Raw genomic sequence first — 20,005 nt, 5'->3', positions numbered from 1 at the left:
ATCATATGCTTTTGACCCCATTGACCTGCGACATTTGATTCTCGCCACGTGTCATGGTAACAGCAAACAATTATTTTTCAATTTTGCATGTTCTCGTTTTTCGTCATCCGTCATTTTTAAAAATGTTATCTCGCAACATTTCGAAGAACCTAGTTTTAAAGTAGAGATTTCAAGCTTTATTTTCATTTTTTATAGTCCTTTCTATCTTTATTATTTACAAAGTTATCGTCATTTGAAATTTGGTGATTTTTTTCCAAATTTCAAGTGTACCGCTTTTTTTGGAACTAAGTGTATTTTGCGACTTACTAGCTAATAAAATATAACTTGTAATATTTTTAATTCTTAAAATATTCATTTTTAATATTCATTTTATGAACATTATATCATGTTTAATATTTATTTTATGAACATTATATTATGTTTAATATTCATTTTTAAACAACACTCTTGCGACAGACAATTGGAAGGTATCGAAATTATCCCAATCGAGATATAATTGCGATAGAGAATGAATTTTAATATTTATGACAAAAGAATAAGTACTAATTGTTTATATGATTTCACTTCATTTTCTCCAACTTTACATATATTGACTCACCGATGTCGAGTAGTGACACTAATGAGATGCCTGTTTACCGTATGAATAATAAATCAACGTAATAAATTCCATCAATAGTTAAACACAATAAACTTAATCGAGAATAAATAAATATTTCGATAAAATTTGAATTAATGAACATTTAATAACCCTTTGATCAAGAATGGCTAATAATTTTGGTGAAATTTGGATTAACAAGTGGCTTTCTAAAATGGCCTTCCATCGACAACGAAAATCTCGATTATCGTGTTATTGCGTGTTGCGTGATGTGTATAACGCAATATTTTCCGTGCTTGCGAATGGGTGTCAATAATCTATCGACCTCGAAGGACATCGACAAAAGTATTTTTTCTCTAACGAGTTCGCCGGCCAACACACGCGATCGAACGATTCTATCCGCCTTATCGATCCACGATCGCCAGGCATATCGTGATCCTGAAGAGACCCACGCGCATCCGTTCGCTCTTCCTGTCGCGTCGTAGCCAGGAAATAAGCGTGGGTGACCGAAATTGATAAGTAACTTGGCATCGAAATAGTTTGCGCTCGTTAATCACCGCGACTTACATCCCATTTGCGCAATCGGGCACCGGTGATTAACTCAATTCTCGTTAAAATCATATCGCGCTCATAATTTAATTGCCGCGTGATCCTCGCAAATTAATAAATGCACTCTTTCCTGTAGAAGAATAAATTTTTGCTAACGTTTTTACCGGCGACTCTTAACATTTAGTGTATTTCTGCGCGCTTGGACACGAGCTTCGGCTTTTCAAGTCTGAGAAATATCAAAATTTTTCTAGAAAACATCGAAAACTGTTGAATATGCAAAGGAGTTTAAATGATATTCTATTCCGTGCGAACGACTATGTTGCTTTCAACCGGATATTTAACTATGCAACGGCCCAAGTTAAGTCTTTACATTCGCGTGGTGTTGTCGCTGGCACTAAGCTTATACCGCATACATGTACATGTGGTTTAAAGGGGTTAAAACGACGACGCTTTGCGAAAAAGCAGATTTATTCCCTTTTATAGCAGCAGAAAATCCCCCCCTAATTTAAACTTGCACGTTTACTTATTTGCGTATAACGCGCATTGCGAGAAAGAAACTGTCGTTAAATTATTTTTAACTATTAGTAAGTTGCAGGGTGAATCATACGACTACAATCTCCGCGATAAAAACGATAGCCTTAAAAACATGATCATCACGTAATACTATGCAACGCAGATAGTGCCTATTTAATTTGCGTTTCTCGCGCGCATTTTGTGGTTAAGATCGATAAAGCAATCTCTTTCCTCATAAAAGTGGAAGGGAAATAAAATGTACACGTGTTGCCGTAAAAAATGTACTCTTATTTTTAAAATATTTATTAATGTGTGTGTTTACCATTACATGAAATTTTAATGATAATGACTTCTAGAGAGGCATAATTATAACATTACATTTTGTTTTAATACGTATTGAAATAAAGTAGAAATAAATAATAAAATCTTATCTACTTCGATTAATTTTAAAGATATTAACAAATTGAATGCCGAGAGATATTTAATAAAAAAATTAATATAGCCAACTTGCAGGCTAAATTTAGTGCAGAAAAGAATTTAATTTTCCAGTCACGACGTTCCTTCCTTGTCATTTTTCTCGTCAAATTTGCATAATATAACGGGGGGGGACTAAATATTAATGCGCGAGGCTTACTCTAATTTTGTTAATATATACGTTAAAAATATTCTTTTCTGCGATACGTGTCGTGCTCGATCGAATAATAAATACATAAAAAAATCAATCAACGTAGCGAAGAATCTTTATTGGATCAGAGGTGAATGAAACGAATCAAATATCGCGAAAAAATAATTGAGACCATCAAAGACTATTCTTGGAAGAGTCTGAAATGACTGAAGATTCATTCATTCTGGGAGAGGCTGAAACGCTCGTACATAAGAGGCAAAAAATTTGTGTAAAACCTGTAAAGAGCGAAATTAAGAAGAGAAACGAGTAATGCAAAGTTAAACTAGGTTGTGAAATTAATTTCGATCGCGCAAAGTTAAAACGAACGAGCTCCCGCTCTTCGCCGAGAGAATATTATATGTTGAATCATCTGTTGGAATTTTCATATAAGGGAGATTAAAAATGTTCTCGCCTCTCTACCTTCTATTAAGGATATTTATTTCGCTTTCATCGCATACGAAGTCTCTTGCAACACTTGTTTGTTCGATAACGATAATTATTCGGATGAATCACTCCTATTTATTGTCGTCATAAAATATCGATGATGTATATTTTCTCACTCTGAGATTGTTGCTTATTGACGGATTCATCGCCTACGTTGCATCGAGATGCGAATCGCACATCTAGTTCATAAAATCGACAAGGAAGACTTTCAGTGAGACGATCGTAAACTGCTTTCAATATTAGCAATGCGCGTTTACCGCTATTCCGTTAAACGATTGCATGCTCCGATAAATCCCGTTGATTACCTGAAGCCGAAAGCGGCATAAACTTGGGCAATTGATTAATCCGTTTATCACATCGTAATCGAGGAAAATGGAAATCGATCGATTGCCATTTCATCGATAACTTAATTTAATTTAATACATAGTTAAATAGAGCGAAAGTGTTGGGCGAGAAATTGATTAATTGCTGGTTTCGTCTATATCGAAGCACAACCACAGTTTGATGTAATGTACGTTAATCAGTAAAAAAATGGGACAGGCTTGTATTATTAATCGATTGAAAGTAATTTCACGCTGATGTGTCAGCGATCGATTGCGATATTCCTCTCAACTGTAGAAAACTAGCATGATGATAACTATTGCGCGGATGATTGTTGATCGAATATAAATATACGCGCATTTTTATTCGATAAAGAGTGACGGTCGCGCGAAAGGAATGAACATCTTCACTTACACGCGACAGTCCGATTAAATTATTTATCATCGCGTAGTCTTTCGCTATATTTTCTGTCTGTGCACGCGACATGCATCTGTCGATCGATGCGATACCACGATCGAGAGAGTTGAATGGAGAACCTCTGAAAAGTTTTCGTGTACATAAATGCTAGAAGAGAATCCGCCGAGACCGGAAAGTGCTTCCGAAAACATTGAATTGAGACGGCAGTTTAGAGAAACGGTACTAATTACAACGGTATTAATTATACATTTTTGACTGACGTGAATGTAACGTTTCCAAAGTATCTGTGTATCTTCAGATGTGTCTGTTCTTTAATGTTTTAGAAGAATTTTTAATTTTTAATTTTTAATTTTATCTTCTAATTCTAATTTGAATAAAATTGGCACATCGGTATCTCTCCCCCCCCCCCCTATCTCTCTTTCTCTCTCTTCATAATCTATTTGATATCGCGAAATATTTTTAGAACTACTGAATCGTATCATAGAGAAGTCGTGCGTGTATAAACTCCCAATTAAAATCTCCGATAATTATATTTAGGAGAATGTGATATTAATATTTTTTTGCTCAATAATCGACACTAATTTCATCGGAAGAATGAAGCGTTCCCCTGATAGAATTATGAAAGCGGATGCATAAATAGGTCTTCAAGCTATAATTGCTTTATGAGAGAGGAGTCGAGAGTGTCACATTTGTTTATCACGTCCGACATATAAATCTTCCTGATATGATAAATTCGAGAAGTCACGTCGCTCTCGATGTTACATGTCTCTTTCATCCACTTTTTCGCGACGAAATAATTTTATTTATTTTCCATCGACAGAAAAATATTTCGCGCGTACGCGTGCTGTTGATTCTTTTGCAACAATAAATTAAATTTTAATAGAATTACGCGTATCAATTATGCACTAACTCTTATAATACCGTGCAAATATTAAAGATTCCTGTATGCGATACATTTTATATTATTATTATGGATACTAATAAAACAAGTAATTTGATTTGAAATCGAATAGTTTCTCTTCTGCAATTTCTATTCTGAGAGAAACGTATGAAAGGTTGAATCAATAATCATTAACTGACGGGCTGCGTGCCATTCTGGAAATTCTAGCAACACGATAATCTTCGCGCATATAATTTTTCAAACTTTCTTTCACTATATATTTTTTGTAGGAAAAAAAAATACATGTATAAATCAATAAAATATAAATTAAATTAATAAATCGACAAAGAGACAGAGAGAGACATAGAATAACAATCTTGATTAAATCAATAAAGTCATATGAATAAAATCATATTAATATACAGGAATATATTTTACCTGTACACGATTTTTTCCTGAAATGTCGGTAATTATCTCGTGCGTTAAATGCGAACAAACGTGATATTATGCGGCGTATTCGCTTCGTTTCACGGCCAAATGCAAACGCGAATCTAAACGAGCGACATTGCTCGAGTATGCCGGGACTCAAGAACAGAAATCAAAACAAGCGGTCGAATTGACAGACCTAGTTTAGGCACGATATGCGCCGCGCGTGCATACTTCAAAGGCGATCGACGTTAATGGCCAAACAACGGCGAATTGCGGCGGCCCGTATCGCTCCTACACCGATCCACGATAATCTGATCGTCGACCTGCAATTTGCGAGAGGGGTACAGCTCGGGCGAATGTGCTCGATCCGGCGGCTGATCTCCGGTATCGAGATTGATCGACTTTCGTGCTCGTAATAGCGCACTTCGAAGACGAATCATACGTACTCGCGTGAGCTTTCCGTGTTTTCGATCGTTAACGAGAGCATTCAACAGGGTCATTAGTCTTCCGGAAAAGGAAAAAAGATCGGAGGATTTTTCTTTTACAGGAAAAAAAATTCGGAAATATCTTAATAAAGAAAAAAAAAAAGAAAACTTATAAATATATTTTAGAATTTTTTCGTATTATTAATATAAAATTTGATATTCGAAATTTCTTTCGAGCTGATATTAACACAGCTATTAAAATTGGAAGTTGTTGAAGAATTGACAGTTGTTTAGTTGAATATTTTTCCCAACACCTTAATAATCTTGAAATAAATTTTATCTTTGTTTTATGATAGAATACAATAAAAAAGGAAAAGACAATTCAATAAAATTTAAAAATTTTTAATGGAAGAAATCATTCCAAATAATTTGTAACGTATTTTAGTAGAAAAGCCATCATCAATTAATTTCATCAATATTGTCGGACCAACCCTCGTTAATAATAGCCCGTATAAATTCTCCATATAAGTAAGGTAACGCCGGTTTATGCACGTGTGCAAGTGCGGCTTTATATTTAGATGCCAGCTTTGTACCGGCTTCTCAAGGTAATCCAGTTTTCCGCCTTTTGATCTGATATAATAATCCGATCTTTTTTATGACGTTTCTTACTCATGTTCGATCGTACTTTCCGGCTTCTAAATCGCGCTTGCCTTCGCGATCTCGGTTGACGCGGCAAAAAACGATCTCTTTACCTTCGCATTTCTTATTATTGTTCGTCTCACCTTCTGGAAATTAACAGAAATTTTTTTTCTTTCTTTTTACTCATAAAAGTTTGATTCATATCGATGAAAATGGATTTTCTATACCGCGATGAATAAAAGATTCAAGTCAATTAATTTATTATATAATTGAGACACAGTAATTGAGATACAGTTCAAATAAAATACAATAAGATAAATAACAGACATAAATATATGTGATAAAACGTCAAAGCAATTTAATATAAAAATATAATGTAGTAAATGAATAATATATTTATTGTCTAATTAATTAATTTTAAATTGATTTTAAGATTTTTTATTTTGTATAAATTATTATTTTATTTTGTATAAGATTATTTTAAGATTTTTTATTTTGTATAAATTATTCTCATATATTTAGATATATCTTTACGAAATGTTTAATGTTCATATTTTAATCTGAAAACTTACTCACCAAGACAATATTACTTTTCGTTATCGAAGAAATTCTCTCGCGATATTTAGAAAATTTAAATCAGTAAATCAATCAATTCAAATGAAAATCAATAAATTCTCATTGGACTTTTGCGGCGGAAAATCGATCGAAGGTTGTGAAATATTATTTCCAAACGATCAAAACGATAAATTAATGTTAAACAGCAACACTATTGTTAATGAGGTGCGCAGCTTGCGCAACCGCATGCAACGTCGCGGTCTCGTTTTCCATTTCAAAATTATGACGATAAATCACCATGCGGTATTGTACACATGCATGCACTTCTCTCTTTACAGATGCACAAGATTACTTCATGCTAATTACGAATCCCTAGGCTTTTCCGCTGTCAAGAGTACGATAACGAGGAGCGCAAACGCCACAATCGACTACTGTACGCGATCGTCCGCATATATACCCGGGTTATGTCCCTTTAATTAAAAAATCTAGGGCACGCGATACTTAGTGCACTCCTTAATCACGAAATTGACGAAACGAGTCACGCACCTATTTGTACAGGGACACACCTTTATTTGCGCTATGTAACGTCAGTCGCGAATCGGGGTAAAACAGAGAAAAAGAGTGTGTGGGGTTTTTGCGAAAATTGTTCGTAAACACCTGCATGGAAAAGCTGCATAATTGACAATAAGATTGATAGCCGGTTTGGGAAATGAATTTATTTATAATATACGTGTATAAATTAAATTGAAGTGTGATATTGATTATACGATTTTCATTAATTGAATGCAGTAAAAGAACAATCTGAAGCTGTTTTATTATCACGTGACGGAATCGAAAACGTTATAATAAGTATAATACATACTCATTACTGCTGACCACCAATTATCTGCAATTATATTATATTACGCGAAAGAAAATCGCGAGTCACGTTACGTAAATAATCTGTAAGAACAAATATATCTCTTTGGTAGTTTCGTGATAAAAAAAGTACATTTCAGCCACAATATCACGACCGTGTCATAAACGAGAAAGAAAATTAAAATCGAAAATAGGAAATAAAAAATTCGATATTAAATACTAAACGCAAACGAAACTATATTTCTGTAAATGTAGTTTCGATGTTATAGCTGTTTCTTAAAAAAGAGAGAAATATAAAAAATCTTAATATCTTTAGGAATTCTGAAAATACCGTTCTCCTTTTATTACCGGGTGATAAAACCCGTTTTAATGTCGCATCGTCGCGACATTTTCGTCGTGGAGCTCGCGTAAAGCCGGTCTCGCGGAAGTTCACGGGATCGCGCACACTCACAGAAGAAAGTCACGTATACCTAATGCATGGCGTGGATTGGAAACCGGTTGGGCAGAAAGTCCGTCGTGACAACCTTGAGCCGCGAACGCACTGTCGTCGTCGTCGTCGTCGTCGTCGTCGTCATCGTCCTCGTCGGATGGTGGTCGAGGTGACGACGTTTTTCCCTCGCGGCCGGGAAGTCGTGCAAATTTTAACATGCAAGTTCACGGTTTCTCGATCCGCTTGCAATTGTCCGCTTGACTTGTCTCGATGAAGTGCGGATCGCGACTTTTATCGATTTGCGTTTCCGCGAAATGCAATAACAACCGATATCGATAGTGATTACGTTGGTGGATTTTTACACTTTTTCTTAGGAGGATAAAGAAAATATATCACGATCATCTTTCCAAAGCATGAAAGAAAATTATTCTACAATTTTTATAAATATTTTTATGAAAGATAATAACTATTTTTCTCCCTCCAAAGAGTCTCCAATGTATATTAATATTTTTAAATATTTAGAATCTAAATATCGATGATGTTAAATTTGTACATATTTAACGCGAGTAATTATTTCATTCATTTACAATTTTATTGTTATTTTGTATATTGCAAATAATAAAGGAAAATTATGAAAATATGTAATAAAATTTTGCATAATAAAGGTTGCAAAATATTTATTATAATATAAATTCATATTTTGATATAAATATGAAAAATATATTAAATTACTAATTAAAATAAGCAGTTGTATAAATGAGAGGGATAAAATAATAATAATGAATTATCATTTCTTTTCATAAATTGTCTCTCTTCCTACAATTTTGAAATTACTAGTTCGCATTATCAATCTTGAATCTGTGTTACTTCTTTCCCAATGAACCGTCAACCAAATATCTCTACGTTTGGCAATTGACCAAATGTTTTCGTACAAATTTGAATCGCTACCTTGCCCAATTATAAGTCGGCGTTCTCGTCGTAAACATTTGAAACCCGTTATTTTTGCATCAAAATCATTTACTATGATACCCTGAAACTAAATGAAAATAATACGATTGAAATTAGAACTTTGAAAGCATAATTTCGTCTCAAAAGCTTGAATGTTATGCAACTGTCTAATCAGCTGACAATGAGACATATGTCACATGTTAAATTCGTTCCACCTGCTGTCGCGATAAAAATATCGCTTGTTAAAACACGTTAAATATCAGATCGGATTTGAAAGCTCAAATTTACATAATGACTCAAGCCATTAAAAGTTTAACTATCTGACTTTAAGGTATACGTTCCCGTTGAGCTGCTGCGATGAAGAAAATCGCTTCAAGGTTTGTCTCGGCCAAATTAACGGAATTTAACATTCTTATCTCGCGCTTGCATATTTCCGCATTCTTTTAACTTTTGACAAACATGTATCTTTTTTTGCTTGGGAGATAGTGCGAATCTTTTATTGTTTAAATTACATCTACGCCTTATCTACGATATCAGTTTACGTATGACTTGGCAACTGAACTCATTCTATTGTAGCAAAGTTCTATTGAAGTTTCGAGAGAGAGAGAGAAAGAGAGAAAGAGAAGGACTATAACTCTGAGAATCAATTTTACATAAATATTTTACACAATCTTATTGTCGGTTATCGAAGTCTCTTCTTCGATACGAAAAAGCATATATATGTTGACAATTTTCTCCAAGAGTTGTATAAAACGTTGGCAAAACTTTTTTCTCGGGGATTATTAATTATTCAAGGTTCTCAGGAAGAACCTCGAAGCTTTTCTTTTTTGTTCATTCTTTAAATCAATTATTATACTTACGAAAAAAACTGAATTATGATTTCCGCTAATTCAGGTCATAAAATTTTTGTAAATAGTTTGTTAATATATTAAAAAATTGATAGATTATTTCGTAAAGTTTCATAATTTCAAGTTTTCTTCGATAGTGTAGTAGCATCTGAAAAAAGCTACTTTTATCACATGTTTTATCACTTTATCACAAACAATAAGCTGCGCAATCATTTTGCAACCTATCTCACAATCGCAAGAGAATTTTCCTGTTTTTAAAAGTTGCATATCATAAATAATTCTATCGATAAGATCACTTATAAATGCCTCAAAACTGATAACAGAAATATTGATACAAATTGTGCTAAAACACGACATATAAATCGCATAACTTATTAAATCATATCAAGCGTTTTAAATTTTTAAATTCGCAATATGTTCGAAAATCGATAAATTTAAATATTTATACTTACAAAAAAAGCATATGATATTTTATAAAAATATGTAAGCTTAATTACATTTATTGAAAACAAAATTATCACATAGCGCGTGTCTGTGAAGCTGGCACGATCTACGAATTTCAAAAAAATACTAAGAGTTCTGATAGCACTTTTCATAGTTCTATAAAAATTAATAAAACAATTTTTAATTTTTGGGACATCGATCTAAAATTTTAGAACTGTAGAACTATGAAAAGTGTTACTAGAACTCTTAATTGTTTTTTAAATTCGTAGATTGTCGTACCAGTTTCACAGACGCACATACCGCGTCGTGTATTATTAAAATTTCCACTGAATAATATAAGCAATATCCACTGAAATTCAATTTCAATATAAATTCAATTTCAATGTAATTAGCAGTGAAAAGATTCCAATAAATTTGTTCTGTTTGCAATTTATTTTTGCGATTGAAAATGCGCGAAAATTCATCTTTACAATCTTTACAAATTCTCTCTCATTGTGATGTATAATAATATACCGCCGCGATATTTTCGACAAGAAATTTTCATCGAGAATTAAATTTTCCTCTAAAATCTTTAATTATTTAATTAGTACAATTAAAATTTTTTAATTATTTAATTAGTACAGTTTGAACTTTTTAATTATTTAATTAGTACAATTTGAATTTTTTCACTGTATTCTAAAATCAAGTAACTCGCGTGTTTCTCTATCTAACAATAAGTCTTATCCAAGCCTTTATAGCACCTATGTTTTTTATCCGACAGAGAATTCAAAGTCACGGAAAACAGCGTTACATTCTTTCAACTTGCCGCCTTCTCGCACAATCGACGTTTCTCGAGAGCGAGAGTTAAATAACATTTAAAACGTCACGCGTTCGTAAACGGTCATGAAGAATTAATTCACAGTCGCGAAAACGCGAATTCATAATGACGGCGGCGAATCTCGATTCATTTGCGGAGGCACGAACAGAGGCGAAACGAAACGGGGGTGCGGGAATTATCCTTTGTTCCCTGTAAAACCCGCTCAATCGCAACGATAATTCTTAGCGGCACGCTAGTGTGCACATTTTTATGCGACAATCTCACTTCTCCTTTTTCTTTTGTTCGCGCAGGTAACGATCTCCTTCGTATGTATTGCAAGATATTCGCGATGAATTTACGACTCCTCAGATCCCGTGGGACAAAGAGAGATATATTTTTATACAGTCGCATCGATCTTAATATACGTCTCTTTGAATAAGAAAATTCGGATATCGCACACAATGATTTAAGCGAATGCTTCACAATACGAAGGTACAATATCACATAGCATAAACAATCAATTTTTTTTAATCAAATTTTTCGCTGTCAGTAACTGCTGTGAATACAATGCAATATATTTAGGGATTTTTAAACTAACGCATTTATTATCAGAAAATTGAAGTATATAAAAAATTGCATTCTCGTGCGATTTTACTTGCGCGGAGTTCCAATCGCATATCGGCAAGTCGATGATGATCGCCAAGTCATCGAATTCCACGATGATTAAAATGTGCGTGAAGAAAAAATACACCATTCTTTATTAAAACAGTATATTTTTTTCTCTTTTACGGACACTTCTCTTACAGATATGCAAACTTGTAGTGATGATTGCATAGTCTATCTATGTGTTATTTCTACGCATCTACTAAGGTATTAGGTCAAGGTGCTACTGAAATAGTGTAAAAAAACTCGTATGTATATATGTTCAATTAATATGTACATTTTTTTAATTTCAAAAAGATCGCTAGAAATATTTCTAGCAAATAATTCAATTGTGCATGCAAATATTTTTGTTAGAAAGAACTATAAAGTTAGTAAAGAAGAAAATAATTTTCAACGTGTTAAAGTTATAATTGACAACCAACTGTGATAAAAAGAATATCGCAAGTTGGAATAAATGTTTCGAGACAAACACTTTTCTCATGACCGAATATATGATAAGTCTGCAAAATTTTGTGGAGCTATCATAAATTTTTGGCGATTTGTTTTGTTTTCAATTAGCATCTCGTATCACAAGTCAATATTGCACCACAACAGTAACGTTCTACGTGCGATATTATTATATCCTGAATATCGATTGCGGCGCCATTGTGTCTTTACAATGTACCCTCTCTCGCTAAGAGGCACTTTGACCGGTCGCTCACCCTTACCCACCTCTGTAAATGTGCTCTGCCATCCCTTATGAATTAGCGCTTGGGTCCAGATGAAAATCGCCATTCTCGCGAAACTCAACCCTCAGACATACAATTCTTCCAGACAAATCCGAGGATTTTGGCACATCCACACATATACAGCTTTACTGACATATATATTCCTCAAATAACTTTAATATTTTATAGATACAAAGATCCAATTATAATAATACATATAATTATACAACTTTCTCTCCGATACTTTTATTATAATTAATTCTTTTATATTTTACTATCAATGCTTCGTTACATTTCTTAACAATTTATTTTTTTTTATAATTATGAAAATGTATACTTTGCATTTTTATGTTTTTATTTTAAAAAATTTAATTAGAATAAAATTATTATTTTTTCATTAATATATTATACATAATTTTCACGCGCACATCGCTTTGTGATTTTGGGCTTTATTATGCTCTTTTGTAATTAAAAAAAGAATAGTCATCTTTACACCCCAATTTTTAAAGATATAATATATCGATATAATAGATCGATTGAGAAATTCAGTTCTCCTGAAGTGCTCGCGAAGTAGCACTCGTCTCAAGCCCGGTCGAGCACTTTCACATTTCATCGACGAGATCCTCCTTCGAGAGACTTATCCATTTTTGTGTCGCTCGATCGCGATTATAACACACGATCACATCATACTTTCGGATCTCTCGAGAGCGACATCGAAATGCCTAACCCAATAATGGATGCATCCAACAGATGCATAAAATATACGGACAAGTTTTGTGGAGAATCATTTTATGTCAAATATAATAGATTTCAAAAATATATCATAGGATAAAAACAAGAATTTCCACATACATGATTAATTAATTAATCTTTCTGAATGATTAAATATTCCTCTGCTTTAAATCTCATGACCAACACTTAAAAAAAGTCTAATTCTTTAATTCTTTCATCTATTCAATTTTTTTTAAATTTATAATAAGTGTGAAAAAATATGCTAAAGTATCTAAATTTAGTTTGCTTACGCAAGATCATTTTGTGATTCTAAGATGCGACGGTAAGATAAGTTGCTCCGATTTTACTTTCGACTACTGACACACAGTCGTTGCGATCGAAGAAAGCTATTCGAACTTTCACGACAGAATAGTACGCGGCCGACATGCTAATAGAAAGATCCATGCATCTCTTTTAACCGAACTCCACGTAGTCACCTTTAATCAAATGTGATTATTTAATTCAAAGCACAATCGCGCGCGCGAAATTCACTTTCATTATAATTTATTCTATAAATTGGAAGATATTAGAAAAACTAACATTTATAATTTTTCCAACATTCAGCTGTAGATGCATCTTATTTTATATTTTATTGTGTCATTTTCTAATTAAAATACATAAAACTAAATTAATATTTAACAAATTAAAATTTTTTTCAATTTTTATGATAAAAGCGGGAAGAAAATAAATTCCATATTTATTTACTTAAACTATCTATTTACCTGCATATTGAGAAATTATTGCATGTAAGATATTGATAATAATCGTCAAAATAAATTCGATAAAAAAAGTTTTTATTATTCGGAAATATAAAATGTCATAATAAAGCTTTATTTTCCAATTAATTTTAAGATAGTTTGGAGCAACAAAATTTCAACACGAGACTTAACTATTTGACATTAAAAGCTATGAAAAGAACGATATTTACAGTTAAAAAGATATAGTAAAAACGCGACACATTCTACATTGGAAATATTCGAACATATAATTAAACATTCAAAGATGTATAATATTTATAAGCTCAAAGTCGAATTATAGATGAACATAACTCAAATGTTTTATACGTAAATAAATAAAAAAAGTGCATACAATATAATATATCAAAGAACTTTTTCGTCCGTGAGAACATCGCGATATTATAAGAATAAGATTGCGGTTATACTTAAGCGTGCGATCGGGTGATTAAGAGGGATTATCCGAGGGAGACAGCCGGATGATTGAGCACAAAAACCACGAAGCTATTAGCTACAAATAGTGATGCAACGACATCAACCTCGATCATCTTTGATCGATCGTGACGTAATCTTTGCGTTATTCTGTATTCTTTAAGGTAGTAAATTTATTAATTTTAAGCTTTTCCAAAATTTTTCTACGACAATTTATATTTATTTCTTACAAGGTTACAGATTATCGACGAATCGTTCTATCAATATCAAATTATCATGCATATATAATAAAGAAATATTATTAAAATTGTTATAATAAATACTTTTAATCGGAATCAATAATTGCGATTAAAAAAATTATATTGTGAGAAAAAACGAGTTATTTCATTGCTAAAATGTTGACATTACGAAGAAAGGAATTTTAAATACGTGTCAATTGGATTCCCGAGCAGTTCTGAATCTGGAGTCTGATTTCGTAATTTCTTGTCATCCGCGATCAATCCTTTCGAAATTGGATCCTTTGAGCGAACGCATGTACACTCTCTTCGAGAGATAACGTCATCCCTGGTAGAATGAACGAACATCACGTGCGTGCGCGATTTCCAATCGGAAGACCGGTACGAGCTTTCACCTTACGATTCGTCCTCGTCATGAGTTCCCTCGTCAAGGTCGTTTCGAGGATGTCGCATGACCTCTGCGTCATCCTCGTAACTGGAATATGCATGTGGCTTATGCGCACGTAAGTGCACTTCAGCTAGATAAGACGGATAAATATTTAAGCCTCGGCTAAGACGACGGGTTATAATTTCGCTTCGCCGCCGTGAGTTTTCTTTTATAACTTCAACAACATGTTCGGGATCTCTCTCGAATGTTTGATAAACATGTAATTCTAGGATACTAACCAGATGCGTTAAGCGTGGAAAGTTGATGCAAGTGTTTCGGAAAACATCGCCGATATCCAGGTGCATGTCTCATAATTTAATTTCAATATCAATAGATAAATTTGAGAAAAGATACTGAAACATTGAGGAAAGAAGAGCTTCAAATATTACATATTTAACCCCTTCACTGTCAGTGACCCCTATAGGGGTCAAAAAAATTCGTGCCACTTTTGCTTCATGACCCCTATAGGGACATCTTGAAAAAAACATTACTATTACGATTTGGTTGTCCTTGCGTATTTTAAGGTTTCTGAGGTCGCTGAATTCGAATCTGAAATCAGAATTTCGAATTTCAAAATGGCGGATCAAAATTCAAAATAATTTTGGGTTTGAATAAAAATAGGTTTCTTATCGTTTTTGGGGTCGCCGAATTCGAATCTAATATCAGATTTTCCAAATTAAAAATTGCAAATTTAATATGGCGGACCAGAACAAATAGTTGCCATACATAAAAGATGTACACTTTTTTCTTCAATTACTTATAAATCCCGCTATCTGCTGAATCCAGAGTCACGAATTATCAAATCAAGCTGTTTGCACAGAAGTGGGAAACGTATACCAGTTTTCAAGAAATAAAAAAAATAAAAAAACGGAGTCAATAACCGCCACGTCTTCGATTCGTAACTCTGGGTTCGGCAGGGAGCGGGATTTAAAAATAATTGAAGAGAGAAATATACAACCTTTATGTATGTCAACTATTTGTTCGAACTCTGGTCCGCCATATTGGATTTGCCATTTTCAATTTGGAAAATCTGATATTAAGTTTAGATTTTGCAACCCCAAAAATGATACACATTTTTATTGAAATTCAAAATTATTTTGAATTTTGATCCGCCATATTGGATTCACTATTTTGAATTTTGTAATTCTGGCTTCAGATTCGGATTCAGCGACCTCAATAATATTTATACTGACGTATTCATGCAATTTTAAAAACTTTTTTCTTCAACACACTTTTGCCACGGAAAGTTTCTTTTCGCTTGACAATGAAGGGGTTAATATCGAGAAATTATCGGATAAATTCTTAATATCTCGTAAAATTAAGGTCTGTTATGGACGACACTTTTCGTACAAGATATACATATTTTATCGTCGACGTAATCTAATGGAAGTTGGCCAAATAGCTCTGTGTAGAATTTTGCAGTTGTGTCGACTCCGCATAAATTTAAAATTGGTGTAAGGAGGGCAATCGATCCGAAGTGAATTTCGACGGCAGACTGTTATGATTATCGGTTCGGGTGCAGGTGTTAAGGCTTATCGACCGCTATTGCGAATGGAAAGAGACCTGACTATCCTCTACTACATTATTGTTGGCATTCGCCAACGCGTTCGTCGATTAATCGACATCTTGTTATCGCGTCGTGCACGTAAATTCCTCTTATCGTTAACTGTACGATTCTTTCGTGGATCCGCATGGCTCGCTCTCGCATTCGACCACCTTAGAACAAGACCTCTTCACACAACGATCTCAGAAAGGTCTGAACCCGACTTGATTCCGAGATCCGATTCAGACTTAACTTAAATCTCTCTATGATCTCCAAGGATGGAATCGCAGACAGAATTTATTCCCTCGACTCTTAGAATCTGAACCGTGGTATTTTCGATAAACGCGACACGCGACGAAATATACAGGGTTTACCAAAAGTGTGGAAACCCCTTAATATTTCGAAAAATACGCATTTTTAAAAAAAATGTTTCATACAAAAGTTATAGGGTTTTATGTGGCGCATTACACAGCAACATTATTATGACCTCGAATAGCGTTGTCAAGGTTATGTGAAGGTCAGCTTCAATTTTTTAAATGGAACGCTATATTTTTTATTACATTATCTTGCAGCTTATCTTGAGAGCTTTTCAAAACACTATAATAAAGTATTTCTTCATTGAGTACTTTTCGAGTTATGAGGCTTGAAATAATTTCTTAATTTTACATAAACTATAAAATATCTAGTAAAATATTCATTTTTCGATTATCTTACCTTAATACTTTTATGTACAAAATAATGAGAGGAATCAATTGGTATAAAGAAAAAACATAGTTGTTTTTAAGAAAAAATATGTAATTTGCAATTAACAATTACATATTTTTTCTTATAAATAACTGTATGTTTTCTTTACACCAATTGATTACTATCATTATTTTGTACATAAAAGTATTAAGGTAAGATAATCGAAAAATGAATATTTTACTAGATAGTTTATGGTTTATGTAAAATTAAGAAATGATTTCAAGCCTCATAACTCGGAAAGTACTTAATGAAAACTAACTTAATTATAGTGTTTTGGAAAGCTCTCGAGATAAGCTACAAGAATATGCAAAATCATATAGGGTGTCCCATTTAAAAAGTTGGAGGTGACCTTCACATAACCTTGACAACGCTATTCGAGGTCATAATAATGTTGCTGTGTAATACGCCACATAAAACCCTATAACTTTTGTATGAAACATTTTTTTTTTAAATGCGTATTTTTCGAAATATTAAGGGGTTTCCACACTTTTGGTAAACTCTGTATAAAGATGCGATATGATACGATAATGCATCATTGCTCGCGCATATTTTATTTATCGCGTCCATCGATATTAATATTGAATATTGAATATTAACGGGCGCATTTTGTGCATGATACTTGAAAACAAGTGTTTATCGAGTACTTTATCGCTATTCGTACAATTGTGGCGATCGTTTATTAAAGCTATCATCGCGCTCAGCGCGACACCCGTCGACTAGTGAAGGGTTAATTAGGAATCCGCGATTTATGTGTCCGTCATTCGAACGAGTCAACGCTCTCGTCCTCGTTTCGTTCCAGCCTCGGTTTGCTGCTCGTCTTTCGTCATATGCGATGACAGGTTTGTAAAATAAAAAAAAATGGGAGAGGAAATAATGCACATGCTCCATCATTCTACATTTTCACAAATTCGCGAAAACGTCTGGAATATCTTATAAAGTTCGTGAGCATAATTAGAGAAAATTCCTCGCCTCTAGTAAGACAATAATACATATATTACATGTATCGATTGCCATATAACGGATGTACACATTATATACAATAATAAATATTATGTTAAAGAATCGTGAAAAATTAATTTAGGAGACAAAAAAGAATAAATTTAATTCTTTAATTTAAAAGAATAAATTAAATTCTCTTTAATTTGTATTCCATCATTTAGGGAAATTTTACGTCGTTTATCTCGCGTTAATTGTTTTATCCTTTCGAGAGAGAGAAAAAACATAGCGTGTGCGAATTCGAAACAACATCGTCGTGTTGTGAAATAACATCGTCGTGTTTCGAAGCGATCGAAGCGGCTTGGCACAAGTTGAATCCGATCGGCGAGCAATCATTTTCTCCCCCTTTCCCGCGAAAAAATCGATCCGGTGCAACGCTCGTTTGGACGGTGGCCAGCGGCTCTGCACGGAATGCAATTAAATTTTGGACGCATGATCTCAGGAATTGCCTGGAATAAGGTCGGGGCGAAGCCGGCTAGAACGTTGGAACGGACCGATCGATTTCCTGCTTTGCGACTGTTGGCGGTCGCCCTGTCTGAGCACATGTGTTGTGTGCGAACAGAACCACCCGGTGCCTCGGCTCTTTTGTCAGACGCATCCTATCAAGCACGTGTATGTGTGTATATACACACGCACAGGCACACGCGAGTTTATCCAATTTTTTTTCGCTCAAACATGGGATTATTTCCTTAACCGCGTTATCGTTAACTTCGTCTAATGATCGCTTGCTTCATTAAATCTGATACGTATTTTCAATCTATTAAATTGAAAGATAATTTCGAAATATCGGAACATTATATCGTCCTCATTAAATATTATATTTTATTATTTACTTTGCATATAGTTTATACGTTACACTTTGATTTAATTTACTTTGTATAAATATTTGTATATAATTAAATTTTCCATCTCGTGTAATTAGCACTTTCGCGAGCGCTACGTTTGCAAAAATAGCTTTTGCTGATTCTGATCCTGCGAAAGGAATCGGAGAGCGTCCGAGTTTGCCACGTCAGCGCGCGTATTGATAAATTATATCATTTAATTGCACGCGGATCTTTTTTTCTCGTTGCACAGTTTATCAATAATGTAAGGATTATATAAGAGACAAAATGCTAGTACAGCTCCGCGTTTAATTTTTCGTTAAGATTAACAATGACGAGATATAGAAATAATTAACACGTTCCCGAGATGTGACTCATCATCATAAATGAAAAAAATATAAATAAAAGGATATAAAATCATCGCTATATTGCTTTCGACGCGACAATATAACCAATGCATTGACGTCGCGATGAATAAATAATGATGTAATATTATGGTATCGCCGCAATACGCGGAGGTCGGACAATAACGCGATTGTATAACACTGTGTGCAAATAACAATAAAGTGCAATGACTGTGTCACGTTCCCAATATGGAAAAAAATATTGAATTCGCAATTGATAATATTTGATTTCTCGAAAATTAAAAGAGAAAAATATTTTCAAGCATTTTATTGATCGTAAAGATTATGTTTAGGCTTTTCTTTTAATTAAAAGATTGTGATCATCAAAGCTTAATACAGTAACATTAATTATAATGAATTAATGTAATTAATATAGATTAAGATCTTATTATGGGTTTTCAACTACTAAATTTTTCAAGGCTTAATCATCATTTATGTAATTTAATCCCGCATTACTTTGCAAATTGAATCAATGAAAATGTCACTGATTAAAATAGTGACAGGATTTGACCAAAGATCAGTGAAAACTCTCATGTTTTGTTCATTTTGTTCATTAATAATGATAATAAGATTTTCAGAAATTCAGAATTATGTACGTATTATACATATTTTATTTTATTTTTTAATAAAACATATTACTATGAATTTATTTAAAATATATAATATTATAATAGAGCATTTTAAATACATATTATTGATTAAAGTATCCACTATCACTAATTAATTCTTCTCGCCAAAATTTCACTGTTTGTTGTGCTATATTGATAACTGA

The 20,005-nt window shown here is 33.3% G+C and overlaps 1 protein-coding gene across 2 annotated transcripts in view; it reads right to left on the bottom strand.

Annotated features, from left to right (window-relative positions):
• LOC145972692 (beta-1,4-glucuronyltransferase 1) overlaps positions 1-20,005 on the bottom strand; it is a 37,038-nt gene that overhangs the window by 10,212 nt on the left and 6,821 nt on the right. The window contains exon 1 of one of the 2 annotated variants that reach the window (XM_083101472.1): positions 7,760-8,006. The exons of the other annotated variant lie outside the window; for it this stretch is intronic. The gene's annotated coding sequence lies outside the window, so the exon portion shown is untranslated. Of the gene's footprint in view, positions 1-7,759; positions 8,007-20,005 lie in introns of those variants that run through there. 2 annotated transcript variants of the gene reach the window in all.

This window comes from Camponotus vicinus, unplaced genomic scaffold (assembly GCF_025532165.1).
Source record: "Camponotus vicinus isolate PSW18456_S1 unplaced genomic scaffold, iyCamVici1.0 SCAF_6, whole genome shotgun sequence".
In the NCBI taxonomy this organism is placed as follows: Eukaryota; Metazoa; Arthropoda; class Insecta; order Hymenoptera; family Formicidae; genus Camponotus; species Camponotus vicinus.
The sequence above is the reverse complement of the archived record's forward strand: the minus strand, read 5'-3'. Positions and strand labels throughout refer to the sequence as shown.